Below are 22,676 nucleotides of genomic sequence, written 5' to 3'. Positions count from 1 at the left end.
ATCCCAAAAGGTGCCCTCCTCAATACCCATCACCCACCCTCCCCTCCCTCCCACCCCCCATCAACCCTCAGTTTGTTCCCAGTTTTTAAGAGTCTCTTATGCTTTGGCTCTCTCCCACTCTAACCTCCTTTTTTTATTTTTTCCTTCCCCTCCCCCATGGGTTTCTGTTAAGTTTCTCAGGATCCACATAAGAGTGAAAACATATGGTATCTGTCTTTCTCTGTATGGCTTATTTCACTTGATCTGACTTTCAATTAACAGCACATACTTATTTTTACTCTCCGTATGCCCCAAATATGGAGCATGTATTTTACATGTCACATAGGGGCACCCTGTATTTTTATTTGCTCCATGTGGTGGCTCTCCACAGGACCCTACTCAGAAGGGGGACCCCAGCCCAAGCGGGTAGCTCTCCGGGGTCCCAGCCCCCAGCACAGCACTTGTGCTAAGTCGACACGTCCTCCCATCTGGGGACAGAAGTCAGGATGGAGGGAATGAAGGAGTGAATGAATGGGTATTCATTCATTTGGCTAAGCCCTCGGGGCAATGAAGTGTGGCAGGGAGGTTGATTCCCTCGCTCGAAAACCCAGGGTCTGCTCAGCAGGGCCGGGACGAGGGTGAGGTTTGCTGAGTCCCCAGGAGGCACCCAGTAGGCACTCACTCCTCAACCTCTGTGCCTGAGGTTTGCACCTCGCTGTTTCTGGCCCTGCTGGATAGATGCATTTATTTCCAGCTTTTGTTGAGGGGTGCAGCCTTGGGTTTCTGTGGAAAGAAACTTTGGGGAGAGGGGAAGGAGATTCTGGGCACTGCGGGAGTGGAGACCCTCCCCTCCCCCCAGCCTCCAGCACAGAACATCTGGTCGACGTCTTGATTTCGGCCTCCAGAGACCCTAAGAAGAGCCCACCTGGACTCCTGATCTCCAGAAACAGTAAAACCATAAGGCTGCATTGTTTGAAGCTGCTAGGTTTGTGGTGATTTGCTGCAGCGACCATTGAAAATGAATACGGGCTTCAAAACTCTCCAGCCGGGGAAGGTGTGTTTCTTGAAGGGCTCAGGAGAGTACACTGGGCCCCCTCAGATAATCCAGGATAACGCCCCTATTTTAAAGTCTAGAAGCTAAACACATCTGCAAAGTCCCTTCTGCCAAGTCACGTAACGTTCACAGGTGCCAGAGAGGAGGGAATGGCTGTCTTTGGGGCCGTTGGGCTGACCGCAGACTCACAGAGCCCAGCTCAGGAATCTTAGTGCACAGGGCCGTCGGTGACTGTCTTCATGCCTACAGGCCCACCATCACCCAGAGCAGCACACAGAACATTCTGGGGCCCCAGCAGCCTCCCTGTGCCCTCCCCCACTCCTCCACTCCCCCATCCCCAATGGTACCCATTTTCTTTTTTTTTTTTTAAATGTTTATTCATTTTTTTTGAGAGACAGAGTGTGAGCAGGGGAGGGGCAGAGAGAGAGGGAGACACAGAATCGGAAGCAGGCTCCAGGGTCTGAGCTGTCAGCACAGAGCCCGACGCGGGGCTCGAACTCATAGACTGCGAGATCGTGACCTGAGCCGAAGTCGGACGCTCAACCGACTGAGCCACCCAGGCGCCCCTAAAAGTACCCCTTTTCTGAACTGCATTCGCTGTTTCTAAAACTTTCTAAGAGGCATCATATACAGTATGTTTCTTTATCTCTGGTTTCTTCACTTAACATTACGTCTGTGAGATCACTTTGTTGTTGGGGCAACGTGATAATCCATCGCACGAACAAAGCCTGGTCTCGGCAGGCTACAGTCGGGGGACACTGGGGTGGTTGTGGGTTCGGGGCTCTTGTGAAGGCTGCCGACATGCCATTCTCTGTCACAAAGAGCTCGAGGTGGCTTCTACTGACACGTTACGTGAGCCGTACCGCATACGTGTGTGTGAGCGGTGAATGGCCCAGCCGTTCGGAGTGCTTTTGTCTGATTGCTGGCATTCTAGTCTCTGTTTTGCTGGTCACTCACTGTGTGGCCTTGGGCTGTCGCATGGCTCTCTTGCCTTGGTTTCCTCTCTTTATACAGGATATTACCAGTCGCCACCTCAAGGTATTCATAAGTCATAAGCGGATGATAAGTAGATAGTCATAAGTACATGATAAATATTGGCTGTAATTGTTATAAACACGGCAGCATAACAGAATTGAAACTCCAGGGAGAATTGAAAACCAGGAAGAAAAACAAGAGTAAGGACATGGGCCCACGAATGAGCCCTGTGCGTGGAATACCCACCCTGGGGTCCACACACGCCCAACAAGAGGGCAGGGAAGCCACGCCGCCAGCTCGCAGCCTCAGGACCCAGGGAAGCTTGCTGGAGTCCAAGGTGGGGCGAGGTGGAGAAAAGTGGGCCCTCCGGAACCGTGGCCAAGTGCAAAGAGTTGAAGGGAAATATGGTCTTTGTTTTTATTTTAGTTCCAGTGTAATTAACATACAGCGTACAACATAGGGACTCAACAATCCTACACGTGAGTCCGTGCTCATCAGGGTTAAGTGCTTCTTCATCCCCGTCACCTGTTTCCCCCATGCTCCCACCCGCCTCCCCTCCGGTGCCCACCAGTGTGTTCTCTCTATTTAAGAGTCTGGTTTTTTATTTGTCTTTTTTTTTCTTTGCCAATTTGTCTTGTTTCTTAAATTCCACATATGAGTGAAATCCTGTGATATTTGTCTTTGAGTTATTTCACTTAGCGTAATACCCTCTAGATGCATCCATGTTGTTGCAAATGGCAGGATTTCATTCTTTTTATGGCTGGGTAATAGTCCAGTGTGTGTGTGTGTGTGTGTGTGTGCATTCATCTTTATCCATTCATCTATCGATGGACACTTGGGATTCTTCCATATCTTGGCTGTTGTAAACAATGCTGCTGTAAACATCGGGGTGCATGTATCTTTTAGAATCAGTGTGTTCGTATTCTTTGGGTAAATGTGCAGTATCGGAATGGCCGGATCACATGACCGTTCTATCTTTAATATTTTCCATACTGTGTTCCACAGTGGCCACACCAGTCTGCATTCCCACCAACAGTGCACGAGGGTTCCTTTTTCTCCGCATCCTCACCGACACCTGTGGTTTCTCGGGTTTTGGGTTTCACCATTCTGACAGGTGTGAGGTGGTCTCTCACGGTGGTTTTGATTTGCATTTCCCCGACTATGCGTGGTGTTGAGCATCTTTTCAATGTGTCTGTTGGCCATCTGGATGTCTCCTTTGGAGAAATGTCTGTTCGTGACTTCTGCCCATCTTTCAATTGGATTATTTGTTTTTTCGGACGTTGAGTTGTAGGAGTTCTTTATATACTTTGGATACTAACCCTTTATCAGAGATGTCATTTGCAGATATCTTCCCCCATTCAGGGGGTTGTCTTTTTGTTTTGTTGATTGTTTCCTTTGCTGTGCAGAAGGTTTTTATTTTGATGAAGTTCCAACAGTTTGTTTTTGCTTTTGTTTCCTTTCCCTCAGGAGACATATCTAGAAAGATGTTGCTACAGCCGACATTAGAAAAATTACTATCTGTGCTCTCTCCTAGGATTTTTATGGTTTCAGGTCTCACGTTTAGCTCCTTAATCCATTTTGAGTTTATTTTTGTGTGTGCTGTAAGAAAGGGGCCCAATTTCTTTCTTCTTCTGTGTGTTGCTATCCAGTGTTCCCAGCACCATTTCTTGAAGAGACTATCTTTCCCCATTGTATATTCTTGCGTCCTTTATCGGACACTATCGGACCGCATAATCATGGGTTATCTCTGGGCTCTCTATTCTATTCCATCGACATTTTTGTGCCAGTACCATACTGTTTTGGTTACCGCAGCTTTGTAATACATCTTGAGATGTGGGATTATGATACCTCCAGTTTTGTCCTTCTTTTTCAAGCTTTCTTTGGCTCTTTGGGGTCTTTTGTGGTTCCATGCAAATTTTAGGATTATCTGTGCTAGTTCTGTGAAGAGTACTGTTGGTATTTTTATAGGGAGTGTTTTAAATATGATTTTTATTTCTAAGGTTTTTTAAATGTTTATTTTTGAGAGAGAGAGAGAGTGAATGGGGGAGGGACAGAGAGAGAGGGAGACACAGCATCCAAAGGATGCTCCAGGCTCCAAGCTGTCAGCACAGAGCCCGATGTGGGGCTCGAACCCATGAACTGCGAGATCATGACCTGAGCTGAAGTCAGACACTTAACTGAGTCACCCAGCGCCCCTGATTTTTATTTTTAAACCAAAACGTACAAAGCTTGAAGGAGACTGAAAAATCACTTGCATTCCTAAGATAAAACAAGGAACCTCAGAAACCTCTAGCATTTGCTCACCAACCTTCGCCCTGGGGGGAAGTGGGCAATACCATGGGTTCCAAGATTCCCGAGGCCCCAAAGGAAAAAGCCCAAGAAGTGTCACTCAGGCCACTTTTCCTGATTTTGACTAAAGCTGCTATTGTCTGATTACTGTGTCAGGCTGCACAGGCTGTATGGGTCCCTGCTATGCTTCTCTTACTGATTTGCCTCCCTTCTGACCCCCAGCCTACTTGGTGGCACCACGCCCCCCAGAGAGCCCCCCAGAGACGCTGGCTTGTGCTTTGCCTCTCCTTGCACTCCCGTGCCTGTCCCAGGGGTGGGGGTGGGGGGTGGCGGGGAACGATGCAGATGGGAAAGTGTCTCGCTGCTGCGGGGGCAGCTCCAGGATGCCCACCCGCACACATTGTACCCCCAGGGCCAGTATAGGCTACAGAGACAGAGAAGGGAGCTGGGAAGGAGAGGGGGTCTGAGTAGGGGCTTCAGATACCGGTCCGTGTCCTGACAGGTGTCAGGGTCACGCTGGGGTCTGGAAAGCACTGGGCAAGTGCACTCCGGGAAAGGAACGCTGGGGAGTGCGTGTGTGCGCGCGCGCGCGCGCGCGCGCGCGCGCGTGTGTGTGTGTGTGTGTGTGTGTGCGTGTGGAGTGTCCACGAGGACTTAGCAGCAGTGGCTGGAAGGAGGGCTCGGCCCCAGCACCGTGATGGTGGTGTTGGCTGCCCAGGAGGTGAGCAGGACCAGCCGTGGGATCTTGCATTAAGAGCCATCTCTTGGGGCCTCTGTCTCCTCTGTGAAGTCAGAGTGACAAACAGCCCCCTGCGGCGTTAGGAGGAGGGGGTGCGAGCCAGCGCCTGGCACATAAGAGGTACTCGCTAAATGGGAGCTAATTCTAATCAGACGGTCTTTGTCAGGTACGCGTGCACACTCTGCTTCTCTCAGAGCTCACGTGGCATGTGGGCCAGAGCAGCGGGCAGTGTGGCGTGGACGGGAGAGTGGAAGTGAACTCCAAGCTGGCCCAGGAGCAGGTCCAGCAGGGTGCATGGGCCACGTGTGGGGCTCCAAGACCCAGGGGTCCTGGCTCAGTGCATGGCTCTACGTGAAGACAAACCCGGGGCATCTTTTCACCTAAATGTTTGAAAATGAGAAACATGGTTAACTTTTATATTTAAAAAAATTGTACTGTATTAGAAAGCAAAAGATAAAATTCTCATGAGTTTTAATAGATAGACAAAGCACACGAAATCCGAGGAGTGCAGGCACTGCCTCCCATCCCTGGGTGGCGACGGGCAGCACCCACAGCCCTGCAGGGCGCCCAGGGACCCTCCAGCCTCGGGAGTCTGGACTCAGGGCTACAACGTTCCCAGCAGCCACTTAGTGGGACACACGTTACTTCCGGTGCCCCTGGGACAAAAGTAAAGCCTTTGCTCAGGTGTGGTCCATACGGTTTCTTTCTTATTGTAAATAATTCTTCTCTTAGCTCTCCTTTCCTCAGTCTGACCGGTTTGGGTACCATTTCTGGCTGTTTGTCCCTGTCGAGACCCTGCTCTGTTACAGTACCACACTTTGCAGAATACCGTGTCAGAGAATCAAGCAACCCCTGCGTGTACTCCCAGCCTAAACGTCGGGCTCCTGAGACCCATGCTCCAAGAGAATCTCGTTATGGCCCTTGAGGGAGCATGGCCCCCAGGTGGCCTTGTTTGGGGCAACTGGACACAGCAATTCCAGGCTTTGGGGGATTGAGATCCAGGTTGAGGGCAAAGGCTGATTTTTCATTGGAAACAGCCAGAGCTCTTAGCAGACTGCGCCCCCCCCCCCGCCCTGCCCACGGAAAGGGTCCCTCTCGTCCCATAAGTACCTTATGGGGACATTTTTGCCTTTGCTTCCTGTCAATCCTTCCTCTCCACTCACCCACACACCATTCAGATTACACCTGTTCTTACGCAGAAGCTCTTCCCAGCTCTACCTTTTAGATTCTACACCATGGAAACCATCCATTTAAAGTATAGAGTTCAGCAAATTTTAGCAGAGGTACACACGTGTGTGACCACAACATACAGATAATGAACATTTCCATCTCTTTCCAAACGTCCGCTCCTGCCCCCTTTTGTCACTATAGATAATTTTGCATTTTCTTCATTTCCACATAAATGAACTCGTACAGCCATTTCCGCGCCTGGCTTCTTTCATCGTGCAAATGTTTTTGAGAGCCATTCATGTTTTGAGTGTATCTGTAATTTGTTATTGCTGACTAGCATTCAATTGCATGGATGTGTAACTATCTATTCATCTGTGGAGGGACATTTGGGTTGTTTCCAAGTTTGGTCACCATGGATAAAGCTCCTGTGAGCGTTCGTATGCTTTCTGTTGACCTGGTGTTCATTTTTCTTAGGTGAACGCTTCCATTAGACCTCGTTTTTAAAATTAAAGATACACCAACTTTTTATTTATAACCCATGTTTTTTTGTATCAGCTCTAAGGTCTCTGCTAAGATGGTAAAGATTTTCTCCTTTGGTTTGTTGTTGTTGTTGTTGTTGTTTTTTAGACACATGGTAATATTGACTTTTATATTCAGGTTTCTGATCAACTTTGAGTTCATTTTTGTATTTTTATTGTATTTTATTTGAGAGAGAGAGTGTGTGTGTGTGAGTTGGGGGGGAGGAGCAAAGAGTGAGGAAAAGAGTGAATCCCAAATAGGCCCCATGCCTAGTGTAGAGCCTGACACGGGGTTCGATCTCACAACCCTGAGGTCATGACCTGAGCTGACATCAAGAGTTAGATTCTTAACAGACTGAGCCACCCAGACACCCTCATTTTTATATATATTATATGTTGACAGTATCAAGAATCCCCCCCCCCATATGGATATTCAGTTTTTCCCACACCACCCTGAAAATTCTCCTTTCTCATGGCAGATGCTTGGTACCTTACTGAGAATCACTTGATCATCCACGGGAGGATCCATTTTTGAACTCACTCGTCTATTCCATTGACCTATTTGTCTGTCATAAAGCAACGCCATACTGTCTTGATGACTGCTTTACCAAAAGCCATAAGTCAGGCAGTATAAGCCCACCAGCTTTGTCTTTCTGTTTCAGAGTCATTTGGGCGATTCTAGGTCCTTCATATGTCCATGTGCACCTCACGACCAGATTGTTAAATTTACAAAAAAAAGCCTGCTGAGAGTTTGATTGCGGTCGCCCTAAATCTACAGACTAATACCAAGTCTCCCAATCGTGAATGTGATGTTTCTATTTGTTACGGTCCTTTTTAGCTGCTCCCGGCAAGGTTTTGTAGTTGACGATATATTGATCTTGAATCTGTGTGGTTAAATTTGTCACTGTTTCATGTGTTGTGATGGTATTTTACAATTTCCTTTTCCAGTTGTTTGATAGTGTATGTAGAAACACAATTGGTCTTGTATATTGATCAAAGCAATCCCTCTCCAGATTCTAGTCAACCTTCTTTTGTAAAAATTAGCAAAGATGATAAAATTCACTTATTAGTTACTACAACGAATATGAAACTTTTAAAAATAGAGCTTTTTTTGATTCCTTGGAATTTGCTAACATTCATTATCATGTTATCTTTGTGGAATGGTTTTCAATTGTGAATTCAGTTTCTGTAAAATTTTTTTAATGTTTATTTTTTTGGAGAGAGAGAGAGAGAGAGAGAGACAGAGCATGAGCAGGGGAGGGGCAGAGAGAGAGAGGGAGACACAGAATCGGAAGCAGGTTCCAGGCTCTGAGCTGTCAGCACAGAGCCCGACGAGGGGCTCAAACCCACAGACTGTGAGATCATGACCTGAGCAGAAGTTGTACGCTTAACCGACTAAGCCACCTAGGCACCCCATAGTTTCTTGATTGATATAGATGTATTTAGTTTTCCTACTTCCTTTTAAATCTGTTTTGGAACTTTTTGTCCTTCAAGGAATTCATTCATTTCATCTAATTTATGAAATGTATCCACATAACGCTATTTAGTATCAATGGTGTACCCTCTTTTTAACGCCTTTATTGAGTTATAATTCATATTCAAAGAATGCACATATCTCATGTGTATAGTTTGATGAGTTTGGATATGTACAAATACCCATGATGCCATCCTCATAGCCAAGGTCATGGACACATCTATCCCCACAGTCAAGGTCGTGGACACATCCATCCCTACAGTCAAGGTCGTGGACACATCCTTCCCCACAGTCAAGATCATGGACACATCCCTCCCTACAGTCAAGATCATGGACACATCCCTCCCCACAGTCAAGGTCATGGACATATCCACCACCTTCCAGAGTTTCCTCATGTCTCTTTGTTTTTTTGTGTTTTCTGTTTGTTTGTTTTTGGTGTATGAGAACACTGAACATGAGATCTACCTTCCTAACACATTTACAAGGCACTTCAAAACAAAAAATGGTGCTTAAGTTAACTGCTTTAAGCTACCTTCTCTAGCTTTGTACAAGGAATGGCTCAGCAGAGCCGGTGGTGAAATTTTTAGGAATTTTTTAAGCTGTTTGGTAACCATAGCCATTATTAAAAATAAAAAATTTCAGTCTTAAAATTAAAAAAATGATATAAGAAACCAAAGCAAATAATTATTCAAAAGCTCAAAAATCACTTCCTAATTTTTAAACTCCATTTTGCTATTATCTGTGTCCTTGGGGTCATTTATACCCATTGTGTCTGAGCAACAGAAATACCGAGCGCTGGTCTGCGTCTCTTCCCAGTCACCAGCAACGTCACGTCAGTACCTTAAAATCGTCTCTGATGGGAGTATTTACACCACAGAAGTCAGTCCTTCTTATATTGTTTTGTTGATTATCTAGACTTAATGAAGTGATAGAACCAGGTTAATAACGCAAATTAACCTTGAATTTGTCCCGTCTGTAGCTGTTCCATTGTGAAGGGCACAAAAACATCAAGGAAATATTCCTTCAGTATTTGAAAACGATTATCTAATTCAGCAAGGAAGGCACTAGCATCATTGTCAGATGACTGAAGTTTTGACACGTGTCTTTGTAATCTTACTTCCATCTTCCTAGTTAACAAATGAAAATATCAACTCGCATTCAGGTCGGAACTGTAATTGTTTGTCAACGATGGGAGCCGAATTCTATGCCGACTCCCATATCAGTCAAGTGCTCATTCATAGCCTGCTAATGCGATTCCATCGTTGGCAATAGAATTTCAAAAGTTGACAATGGATTTTGCAAGAAATACAATGTCGGCTGAAGTTACAGCTGTGACGAATTTACAATAGAGCATTGTAATTTAGGATTTGTGGGTTGTTCCCTACATACCCTTTATGTCAGTAAGCTTTGTAACAAACATAAACATGTGCCTATACCTGTGTGCATATTTTGGTTTTCTGGAAAGCCAATCTTTAGGGGTTTGCTGGTGTGTAATTGCCCCTGCCCGCTCCAGAGCTGACAGGCACCCCATCCCCTTACGATGGCCCTAGACAGTGCAGAGACAGCTCTGAGGTCCGTGGGATCTGCAGAGGCTTGAGCAGCTACCTGTGTGTCTTGGACCTGTGTTTGAATTTGTTTCTCAAATTCAAAGGATTAGGAAGTGCACACCTTGGGGGGCCCTTACTCAGTCAACTCCCCCCCGAAAAGGCCCCAGTCTTGGGCAAACCATTTTGGTTGGTCACCTGTTAGGGTCCCATCCCTCCCTTGCCCCTGGCCAGCATCATTATTGCATTACAGACTTCTTCCCCTTGGGCCTGGACTCCGGGGCGGTCAATTTACCACCCAAACCTGGGTGATGCCTGTGTCCTTCCGTCCCGATATGGCCCGAAAGATTCATTTCAACCCAGCCGTGTGACCTTCTGAAAATTAATTAACCTTTTTGGACGATAATGGCTTCTATCAAATGAGAGTAATAAACCTTCATCTTTCCCATTGGTGTGGGATGGAGTGGGAGAGGTGTGTGAAACCCCTCACGAGGGGCCTGAAGGGCCCTCGGTGGCGGGAGCTAGCGTTTTAATCAAATCCCCATTGTTAGGGGTTTATTCACACACTCCTTTCCTTTCAAAGAGGGCCCCTTGGGCTCACAATGGCTCATAAACTAGAGCGGCAGAACCAAGCCTATGGTTGGGAGCAGGGGAAAGAGGGGCTGCCCGGGGAATGAGCACAGGGCCAGGATGGCAGATGGGCCTGGGGTGGGTGCCCAGGCTGTGCCCAGGGTCACGGGCTCATGCTGGGCTAACTCCCAGGGGACCCCATCAGTGTGTTGGGGGTTATGTAAGGCTGCAGGACAAAGCCAGGGCATCTTTTCATTAGGAGTTTGATGTGGTCGTTTTGATTTCAGCTCAGGTCGTGATGCCAGTGTTGTGGGATCGAGCCCCGTGTAGGGCTCCATGCTGAGCCTAGAGCCTACTTGAGATTCTCTCACTGCCCCTCTCTTCCCCCTCATGCTCTCTCTCTCTCTCTCTCTCTCTCTAAAAGAAAAATTTTTGAGGGGCTCAGTCGGTGAAAAAACGGATTTCAGCTCACATCCTGATCTCAAGGTTTGTGGGTTCGAGCCCTGCATTGTGCTCTGTGCTGACAGCTTAGAGCCTGGAGCCTGCTTCAGATTCTGTGTCTCCCTCCCTCTCTCTGTTCCTCCCCCGCTCACACTCTGTCTCTTTCTCTGCCTCTCAGAAATAAACATTAAAAACATTAAAAAGAATTTGATGTGGAAAAAGTATATTTATATTGAAAAATGCAACCTCGTGGACATGATACAAAGGGAAGTGAGCCAGCCACAGACACCGTAGGATCCTACTTGCAGAAGGTCCAGAGTCGTCGCATTCACAGAAATGGGAAGTCGTTGGTGGTTGTCAAGGACTCGTGACCTTTTAAGAAGAGGAAAAGAGACACGGGCACCCAGGGAGAAGGCCGCGTGACCACAGAGACAGGGGTGAGGCAGCTGTAAGCCACCGAGCGCAGGCCACCTCCAGAAGGGGGGGAAGCGGCAAGGACAGGTCCAACCCACGGTCTCAGAAGGAGCGCAGCTCAGCCGTCACCTTGGTTTCGGATTTCTGGCCTCCGGACCACCGGGCCACACGTTCCTGTTGCATTAAGCCACCCAGGTCGTGGACCTTTCGATGCTCAGGAAACACAGACCTGAATCTTGGGGCTGGGACCCAGGTATTGGAGTTTAAAAGCCCTCCCTGCCCCCTTTCACAATTCCAACACGAGGCCAGGGCTAAGAGACGCTGCCCAGAGGAGACCCCAGGACCTCAGTGTGAGAGAGGAAAGCGTCCATCTCGCGACACTTCCGTGTTCTTTTCTTTAAATGTTTATTTTGAGACTGAGCGAGCAAGCGAGCGGGGAAAGGGCGGAGAAAGAGGAAGAGAGAGAATCCCAAGCAGGCTCCGCACGGTCAGCACAGAGCCCAACGCGGGGCTTGAGCTCAGGAACTGTGAGATCGTGACCAAGAGTCGGAGGCTTAACTGACTGAGCCCCCCGGGCGCCCCTGTCATTGTTATTTTCTCTGGTTCTTTGTCCTCTCTGCTCTCACCAGCTAGGGTAACAACCACCCAGTCTGCCCAGGACTGGAGCTTCCTGGTACATGACTTCCCCTGAAAAAGGCAGGAAGGCCCTAGGCACGTGGGCATGAGCTGGGCACCCTAGGACTGTCCTGTGCTCCCGCCCCTGTAGCGTCTCCACCAGGCTGTAGATGGGGGTGACCAGCTGCCTGGTCTGTACCGGACCCTTAGTTTTGGCCTGAAAGTCCCTGCGAGCCTGGAGTGCCGGTCACCATCGCTGCATGGCCTGTGAGGTACATGGTTTTGTACATGACCTAGGGCTGCCCGCCGGCCCCAGGTTTTCAGCCCCGGCTGCACCTGACAGTCACTAGGAAGAGTCTGGAAACCCTGGTGCTTTGGCCACACATCCAGAGAGTCTGATGTAACCACTCCTGGGAAGAGCCAGGGCTGCTTATTCAGATTTTTATTCTTCTTGTGTCAGTTTTAATAACCTGGCTTAAAAAAAATTGTCCATTATCGGAACGTTCAAGCTTCTGGGCACCAATTTCCTCATCATATTCTCTTATCTGTGCAGTATCTATGGCCACAGTGTTCTCTTTTTGCTCCTGACGTGAGCTGCTGGCGGTCTCAGGCTCTTGCCCCCTGACTCGCGTCCTGATGCTTTGTTTTGTTGTGACTCAATGACTCAACGGGTTCTCCCCCCTCTGCTTTTCACCGCTGGTAGCTCCAGGGATATGTTCGAGGGTAGATGATGTAAACTTTCGGGGCACGTGACCATAGAATATGGGCCATAATTTCTCCCTGAGACTCTTGTCTTGAGGATGTGACGCCGTGAACGGGATCGCCCAGCACGGTGCCCGGAAGACCTTCCTTAAAGGTAAGACGTCGCTGCTTGAAGCTGGCTGGAGATGGGGCACAGAGAAATGCAGAATATAGCAACAAGACAGAAATTAGGCACAGACGGCAAAGAAAGTCAGAAATGAGGCAAAGGGGGAAAAATGGAGAGTACTGTCGACTGAAACCAGGAATGAGAGTCCCTCCCTACCGGCTAGGAGGGACTGCTGACTTATTTCCAAACTCATTCTTGTCAGCCTGGGCTTGGTCCCACAAGGAGCCCGGGGCTGCATGCCAAGGACCGGGCAAGGTGTGGATGATGTGACGCGTGGGAGAGCCTAGGACTCACTGACGGTGATACGCAGAGCCCATTCGGTCCAGGCAGGATCCCATGTATGGTATGTGGACTATGGCTTTTCATCCTAACCGTCCTGCTATTTGCAATGTGGGTAGACTGAGGCACAATAAGCCCCCTCTCTCATGGCTTTCAAAGTAGAACACGTGGAAAGCACTCAGGGGAGTCGAGCCCCTGAGGCACATCTCCTAGATCAGAGTTCTTCACGCCTTGGTTTCACGGGGAACTTTATTTTGTGTGAAGTCTTTGATCAAACAAACAAATTTTCCATGTACGTGAACGCAGTTGTGTTGTGCCTGGAATACAGACTTTGAATGCATTTCGAAGAAATAACTAAAACGCGTGACTTGGTTTCTTCCCGTGTTGGGCCCCCATCCAGACCTCCGAGAGGGAACCTCCAGGTTTTCACGTAATGGCGGCTCCTGGGTCAGTCAAACCCCCACTGTGAGGCATTTGACTGTGTCCTCTCTCCAACCCGAGAGGGGTTCAGGAGCCCAAAGCTGAGGTAAATTCGAAAGGTGGGGCGACCAAGAAAGTCGGCCGCAGATGGAAGGCAGGGGGTGGACCGAGCATCCCTCCCCTTACTGTCCAGACCCGCCCAAGGCAGGTGGCCACGTGCTGGGTTCTGAGCCTGTGGGTCACTTGGCCTCCAGGGGGGTGACAGAAAGCCTGAGGACAGACCTGGTACGTCTTTTAACTTGCAACTTGCAAGGTATTTTTGTAAATGCCACCATTTTATACCCAAAGAAACATGCCCATATTAGGCAGTAAACACGAAATTTCCATTAATTGTAAAGCTCAAGGGGGGAAATGAAGACAATTGAATGCGTTCATGCCCTCACCCCGTAACTCGGCAGGGGAGGTGGTGAGTTCTATTTGTTCGACTCCGGAGGGTTTTGATGGGAAAATCCGTGACGCTTCCTGCGATCTCTGGAGTAGCCTTTTCACTCATCACCTCCACGGCGCAGGGTGCCCCCGGGGGCAGAGCAGTGACAGCTGACTGTTCTGGATGCTTTTGGATATTAGAATTATTGCTTGTTTTCTTCTTCTTCTTTTAATGTTTATTTTTGAGAGACAGAGACAGAGCGTGAGCAGGGGAGGGACAGAGAGAGAGGGAGACGCAGAATCGGAAGCAGGCTCCAGGCTCTGAGCTGTCAGCACAGAGCCCGACGCGGGGCTCGAACCCACGGACCGCGAGATCATGACCTGAGCTGAAGTCGGACGCTCAACCTTGACTGAGCCACCCAGGTGCCCTCGCTTGTTTTCAAGTCACGTCGCGTCCCCTGCCTGCTTCCTGCCTCCCTCTGATGCTTCTGTGGGTCCTGGTTTCCTGGCGGGGGCCACCTCCCTACCAGAGTCCTGCAGCCTGACTGCGTGTCCCCCTCCCGTGGGATGGTCCTGAGAACGTGCTCAGCGACTCAAGTGGACAGAGGGGCCCGAGCATGGCTGTTTCACAGTCTCCAGCAGTCGTAACAACGCACAGCCCTTGTCCGGAGCGTGTGCGGGAGCTGCTGGCACACCCTTCCTCCTGGACCAGACGCCCAGCACTGTGCTTCCCGCTGAGCCCAGAAGGAAGCCCCTTGCCGTCCACACGGTGCCCGGGCCGCCAGCCGTCCCCATTCCCCCGTCGCCACCTCAGCAGCTGAACCGGCTGCCCGTCCAGACGGGGTCGTCCACGAAGGGCAGGACGGGGACCATTTCTGAGGTCCGAGGGGAGGGCCGTCTCGCTTCCCGCTTTCCCTCTCACATCTGCCCCTTCCTCTGGCCGCCTCCGGCCCAACGCCTGGCCCCGGTCACTGGACACCCAGCCCCGAACGTTGCCTCTGAATGACAACACGTTCTCTGCCTCCCTTGCAGACCCGCACGTTCACACGTGGGCCTCTCCTCCGCCTGGGCCCCGGCCTCGGGGTGGGGATGTCTCAGCCAATGGGCCAACCAGCCGTCCAGCTAACAGGCCTGGTGACTGCATTGTCCGGCTCCTGGCCCCATCCTTGACTCCTGTCCTTCCTGCCTTAACTAACGGGCGGGCGCTCTGTCCCCACACCACCTTCTCCTCGGTGCGTCTCACACGGAGGCAGGTGCTACATTAGGGCCCACCCGCTGATCCAGGGTAACCTCCCCATCTAAGATCCTCAATTTTGCCGTATCCGCACAGATGCCTTGTCCACGTAAGGCTGCCCTCGCAGGCTCCCGGCATGAGGACGCGGGCATATTTGGAGGGGACGTTATTCAGCCGATCACACAAATGTTAATGGATTTAATCCACACAAACACACCGAGTGATAAACTATCAATAGCCCCATTTTGCAGATAGAATAACAGAGGCATAGAAAGATCGGGTGACCCACTCAGGCCAAGCCACTGGCCCCAGAAGCCACGTCCTCGCCTGGCACCTGCCCCAGGGGAAGCCCATGGAGAGGCACCTGTATACCTCAAGCCCAAGAAACTTCACTTCCGAGTGAAAATCATCCTTAAAACCTTCAGGACAGATCTGAAGACCCCAGTGCTAAAAACCTCCACTTAAGAATATAACTTACTCAGGGCACCTGGGGGGCTCAGTCGGTTAGGCATCCTACTTTTGTTTTGGGCTCAGGTCATGACCTCGTGGTTCATGAGTTCAAGCCCCGAGTCAGGTTCTGCGCTGACAATATGGAGCCTGCTTGGGGTTTTTGCTCTCTCCCTCTCTGGCCCTCCCCGACTCATGCTGTCTCTGTTGTCTCTCTCAAAATAAATAAATAAACTTAAAAAAAAAAAAAAAGAATACAGCGTACTAGGTTGTGAAAATGCATTCCTAGTGGATTTTTCAGGGTAATTTTGTTTTTATACTTGGAAAGGGAATTTACTTTGGGGGGGTTAATTAATTTTTTAATCTAATTTATTGTCAAGTTAGCTAACACACAGCATATACAGTGTGCCCTTGGTTTCAGGAGCAGATTGCCGTAATTCATGGCTTACCTACAACACCCAGTGCTCATCCCAGCAAGTGCCCTCCTCAGTGCCCATCCCCCATTTCCCCCTCTCCCCCGTCCCCCCCCCATCAACCCTCCATTTGTTCTCTGCATTTAAGAGTCTCTTATGGTTTGCCTCCCTCCCTCTCTGTTTGAAACTATTGTTTCCCCTTCCCTTCCCCCATGGTCTTCTGTCAAGTTTCTCAAGTTCCACATATGAGTGAGAACATACGATATCTGTCTTTCTCTGCCTGGCTTATTTCACTCAGCATAATACCCTCCAGTTCCATCCACGTTGCTACAAATGGCCGGATTTCATTCTTTGTCATTGCCAAGTAGTATTCCATTGTGTATATAAACCACATCTTCTTTATCCATTCGTCAGTTGATGGACATGTGGGCTCTTTCCATGATTGGGCTATTGTTGAAAGCACGTATCCCTGATGGGAAGTTGTTTTTACTATGCGATGTGCTGGGACTTTCCCTCCGGGATACTTTGCACACTGCCGTGGGTCTGGAGACGTGTTGGTCTGCTGGGGCTGCCTCAGCCGAGCAGGTGGCTTAGGAAGAAGATGGGAATGTATTGTTCACAGGCTGGAGTCCAGAAGTCTGAGGTCAAGGTATCTGCAGGGCCCCGGGGGAGAATCCGTTCCAGGCCTCCCTCCCAGCTTCTGGTGGCCTCAGGCGTGGATGGCCATCTTCCTTTACGTGGCGTTCTCCCCATATCTTCCTGTCATGCTTCTCTGTCTCATGTCCAATTTTTTAAAGGACATTAATCTTAGTAGGCCCACGGCCTCTACGGTGCTCAGCTCAGGACTGAGGGTCACCGTTTAGAACAGGCCAGAGAAGTCCGTGTCTGTGTCCTCCGGCCAAAGACCCCAGAACACACCTGTCGTCGAACAATGTGGGTTTATTTCTTCTTGCAGTTGGGTGGCTAGTAAGAGGGTGAGGATAGCTTGGTTACTGGCCTAGGACGGGGCTGGCGGCGGGGGGGGGGGGGGGCGCAGTTGGCACACGAGATGGGAATCATCACCCTCCAAGCCTCTGCCCCAAGTACGATGTGACTCGGGCTCAGAACCGGGAAGGATGAATGAATGATGTGGGGGCAGCTGCGTGACCGCTTGTGAATTAATTAAGCTTCCGGCTACAATGTCCTCTGTCAAATGACAGTCAGCGTCTGCCTTGTAGGACCGAGCGGGAGAGAGTGTGAGGGATGCCTCATGCAGGCCCTGGCACATGACGGCCACCCTGTACGTGGGGGCTCCTACTTTATCAAATCACTGTGGCTGCCTGCTGGAGGGGCTCAGAGGGTCACGTACATGGGAGCAGGACAGAGATGCGGGGTGAGTCGGGACACGAAGTGGACCAGGTGAGGTGTAGCCCAGCCACCTGCCTCCCAGGCCTGGGCACGGGGGCTGCGCGTGAGGCAGGGGGTGCCCAGCCTCTCAGGTGGGAGCTGCTCCCCCTCAGGGGCCCTTGTCCATGGGCTGGAACTAGGTGACGTCAGGGCCACACCGAGGCCGCTTATACCCTCCAATTAGAAGACTGAAAATCGGATCACTTTACTCAACACAAACACATCCGGCTTACGGAAGTGAGCATGTGAAGTTTCCATGGATTCTGCACACGCTCTCACGGCCCCTGTGGTTTTGCTGAGTGGTTGTTCGTTCAAATCAGTCCCCATATAAGGAGCTTTCATCCCAATTAGTTACATGTCTCTTCAGTCTTGGAATCTGTAATCTGTAACCTCTTGAAATCTGTTCACACAATCAGGTCATTTGTCCAGAGAGTTTCCTACAACTTGGATTTTGCTGATGGCATCCCTGTGTGGTCTTTTAGCACACCCCTCTTCCTTTGTATTTCTTTTCTTTGAATTTTTTTTTTTTTATTTTAGAGAGCAAGAGCAAGCTGGGGAAGGACACAAAGGGAGAGAGAGAGAGAGAGAGGGAGAGAGAATCTCAGGCTCCGTGCTCAGCGTGGAGCCCGACATGGGGCTTGATCCCACGACCCTGGGATCATGACCTGAGCCAAAACCAAGAGTTGGACGCTCAACCAACTGAGCCACCCAGGTGCCCTATCCTCCGGATTTCTGCCCCTCCTATAAATTGATAGCTGGAGCTAGAGGCTTATTCGTTTCGGGCGATGCAGGGGACGAGAGTGTTTCCTAGGAGAACTTGTCTGCAGCCATCAGGGGCCCATGATATCTGTCCCTCATTTTATGAGCCATTTACAACTATTGCCTGAATCTGTTGCCGTTAGGGGCTGCAACAGCATCATATTCCCAATCCATTGTTCCTTCTTCATTGATTACATGGAGCTGAAATACTTCATAAAGTCAGGTTTCCTTCACCAACCCTTCCGTCACCCTGTGGTGTAGTTTGTTTAGGAAGGACAAGAAAAGGGTTGATCTTATTTTCTCTTCTTTTAAACCAGTATTCAAAATATTGGTTGGCTTCCTAGCATCCTTAATACATGACCAATTAGGCTTTGCTTAGCCTTGTCATGATTTTGTAGATTTAAACATTGTGCGTATGCATTTTTAAGTTTATTTACTTATTTATTTTGAGAGAGAGAGAGAGAAGGAGGGGTGGGGGGAGACGGAAAGAGAGGGAGAGGGAGAATCCCAAGCAGGCTCTGTTGTGTCTGCACAGAGCCTGATGCAGGGCTCGAACCCACGAACCGTGAGATCATAACCTGAGCCGAAATCGAGAGTCAGACACGTCACCGACTGAGCCACCCAGCTGCTCCAACGTTGTTTATATATTTTAATTCATTGCAATCATTAGCTCCAATTAGCCCATTTTTGGGTAGACCTCATTCAGGCTGGCGCTGAGCCTTTCTTATTTGTGCTCAGCACGCTCAGAGAGCGTAAGTATTCTGGGATCGTGTGCGACATGTCCTGCCCCAGACCTGGAATCACTTATTTCTCCAGGGAGTTCTGGCTGGTTTTCCAGGTTGGGGATGTAGAGACCACCATCTGTGGGCTGTGGGTGCCCAGCACTTCTGTCATGTCAAGGCCATTGTTTTCAGATCTTGTCAGTGGACAGAACTAGGAAATATGCATATTTTAAAGATAAAATGCAGGGCACGTGGGTGGCTCAGGCAGTTAAGTGTCGGACTTTAGTTCAGGTCATGATTTCGCAGTTTGTGGGTTCCATTCCCACATCGGGCTCTGTGATGACAGCTCAGAGCCTGGAGCCTGCTTCCGATTCTGTGTCTCTCTCCCTCTCCGCCCCTCCCCTGCTTGTGCTCTCTCTCTCTCTCTCTCTCTCTCTCTCTCTCTCTCTCTCTCAAAAATAAATAAACATTAAAAAAATTTTTTTTAAAGATAAAATGCATCCTGAGTCACAATGGTACTTTCAAATCAACTTCAGGCTTGCAGAAATTTCACTGACCTCATGGCTCCTATATGTGTATCTTCTTTCTCCCAGCCTAAAAGTCCTGCTCCCAATGTCAAAGTCACCACAGCTGCTTTCTCCTACAGCAGACAGCAAACACTCTCAGAATAAAAATACACCACTACCAGCAAAATTCAGGTTACTACAATCAGCGTAAGAATTGTTTCCAATACATTTTTTTTTCTTTTTTGGTATCATATCCTAAGGATATACACTGTCAACTGCTTTAAAGTCAGCAACGAGAGTTCCTCTGTGTCACTATTCTAACCAACTTGATATACAAAGAGGTTTCATTGCTTCCTCTTCATTGTGGGTAGTCAGGATTGATGTTTTTAAAAAAGAATCATCCCTATATAATTACATAATTTTAGCGTATAATTATATCATTTTACTGCTACTTACTAATTGTTCATTTTATGTAGGTGAAATTAATTTTGTATAATTATATAAAAATATTTGCCTGGCTCCAGAATCTTATCTACAGACAGGATTTTTCATAACAAGTCTAGCTCATACCCCTGTCTCCTCCATGCTGGTCCCTTCTCTTTCTATAAGTAGACTTACATTTTTAACACTTTCCTGCTCTTTAGTATATTCAAGCATACACACACCTCTGTGCCCCCCTTTCTTGGGTAAATGGTAGCAGACTGTGTACAATTTTCTCCACTTGCATTTTCAATGAATACTTCATCCTGGGAGCCCTCCAGAGCCGTATGTGAAAACACTCCTTCATCGGCAGAATGATGCTCCGTTGTCCCACGCCGTATCCAACCAGGCCCCTCTTGGTGGACATTTGAATCGTTTCCAGATGTTTGACATTGCAAAAAGAGCTGCCATGATTAGCCTTGTGCATATGCCTTTTTGTGTTTTCTGCCCATGAATCCTTACCATGAATTCCTGGAGGTCGGAATCCTGGGTTCGAGAGGAAATGCACATGCTGCTTTTTCTTAAACCAAGAAACGTCAAATTCCCCTTCTCAGGGGCCCAACTGTTTTTTCTTCAGATCAGCAGCTGACAGGAATGCCTAGTTCACAGTCTTGCCAACAGAGAAGGTGTCAAACTTTTGGATCTGGGGCAAACTGACCAAAGGGAAGTGCCATCTCGATGAATTTTAATCAGCACTTCTTTGGTGATAAGCAAAGCTCAGCATCGATTGATTGATTGCCATTTGCCTTTGCATTTTGGTGTGCTTTTCCTAACTCCCTTGTGCTGTGCGACCGGCCGCTGCCCCCCTCCCCTGCGTGGGCCCCACCCCACTCCACTCCAGCACAGACCCTGCCACACAGTTGTTGGAATGACTCCTATTCTGGATTTGGCTGATGGCTCCTTTGTGTGGTACTTAAAACTCTTCCTCTGTTTCTTGTAGTTCGTGCAAATCGATGTCTAATCCAGAAGTATCATTAGATTCATCTTCAGCGTATGAGGCAAGAATCTTTCACAGGCGAGCGCCGTGTGGCGCATGTTTCATTGTCTCACTTTCGTGAAGGTGAACTTGAACAACAGTTGGCTCGAGCGTTGTCAGCTGGCTGAGCCAGTATAATGGTACCAGCGACATCGCACATCATGGTTTCAGCGTCCAGGAATAATTATTGCCTACATCCACTGTCATTGGGGGATCAAAAAAGGTAATTTTTAAAAATCTGTCATTCCCCCTGAATTTCTTAGCTGGAGAAGTGTCATAGAATCCGGGCCTGGAGTTCTCTCTCGTCCAGCAAGAGAGCAGACGCAGGATTAAAATGCGAGAGAGGCTACCGTCCAGGAGGAGACAAGAGCCCCGAGTAAGGGCCCTTGCTCCGTCGTTTTTATTAGGATCAGAAGACTTACAAGCGTGATGGCCATGCACAAAGAGCCAATGAAACCATGAACGTTAACTCATGGGTGTGAGAGAAAGGGGGTTTTGAAGATACGTGGTGTTAGGGGTTTGGGTCAATACAAAACAAAGTCCTGATACCGGGCAGATGGTTGTATACGGCAGGCGTGAGGCACCACATCTGTTTATCTTAGCTAGCTTGGGAGACAAGACGGAGACTGCTACCTCAGGGTCAACAAGGCACCTGTCTTTTGCTAATTAGCTCCTCTCTGGGCAACTTTGCCCTGCCATGGCCCATAGCCCAATTTTCCTGTTTACCTATTTTGATCCTTCCTTCCTTTGAAAGCAGCTTTCTGCTATTGTAGTAAGTTGGGGGGCGCTTCTGCCCTGAATACCTGATCTTGTTCACCTCATCTTGGATGCTCTCATCCTGTGACTTCCTATTTCTTTACGCCTTGCTAACCCATCGTGCAAGCTCAGGGAATTCCTCGCAGAGAAGACTCTTTCTTTCGCCACAGCCTGTAACTCTGGACTCGAGCCCACACGGGACAGTCGAGATAGTTTTTCGACCAGTTTTTCAGGATAATATGATGGAGTTGGTATTTAGAAAGTACGATCTGCATGCGAGGGGTGCTCGTTTTTAAATATACTGGGTCATATTCTTCTAAATATTTTTATTAAACAGAGAAAAATTATTTCGAAGAAAACTGATAAGTTTATGCTGGTATATATCTTTTTATTTGAGAGAGGAAGAGAATGTAAGCAGGGGGATGGGCAGAGGGAGAGGGAGAGAGAGAATCTTAAACAGGCTTCACGTTCAGCATGGAGTCCTACTCGGGGCTCAATCCCTTGACCCTTGGATCATGACCCGAGCTGAAGTCGGATGCTCAACCGACTGAGCCACCCAGGCGCCCCTCAAAAATGTGTTTTTAAAGTCCATCGAACCAAGGATTTTCTCTATGTTATGACGCTACCAGTCTGATAGAATTTGGGTTTGTGTGTTTCCTTTTGTTTTAAAATTTTAGGGATTGCTTTTTTTCCTTTTAAAGGAAATCTTTTGTAAATCATACAAAAACATTTACAGAATTGCAAATGCAAAATTACATAAAGATGGCACCCAGAGAAGTGGTGCGTCAGCCCTACGATTTCTGTTACAGTGTTTTCCTCCCCAAACGGCCACCGAGTTTATTAGATTTCTGTCTGCATTTCCATTATTTCATTGTGGATATACTTATATGTCCCTTTTGCATGCTGCTTTTGATATTTTTCCTCTGTTTCTCTGGGGAGAGTCCTAGAAGTAGAATGGGCAGGTCAGAGGGTGGGCTTCCAAGGAGTTGCCTCTTGGAAGCCAAAGCTTCCCGCTGCTGGGGTCGAGCCGCCCCAGGGGCAGTGAGAGAGAGTGTCTGTTTCTCCACAGCGTTACCGGCAGGGCGTGCTACAAACTTTTGGATTTTTTTTCGATTTGTTAAGTGATGATTACATCTTGATACGCTTTTAATTTGTATTTCTCATAAATGAGGCACAGTATCTTTTCCCGTGGTTAGGGAATATTTGTACTTATTTTTCTGTG

Source organism: Acinonyx jubatus, chromosome A3 (assembly GCF_027475565.1).
Source record: "Acinonyx jubatus isolate Ajub_Pintada_27869175 chromosome A3, VMU_Ajub_asm_v1.0, whole genome shotgun sequence".
NCBI classification, from domain to species: Eukaryota; Metazoa; Chordata; class Mammalia; order Carnivora; family Felidae; genus Acinonyx; species Acinonyx jubatus.
This window is presented reverse-complemented; position numbering follows the sequence as displayed.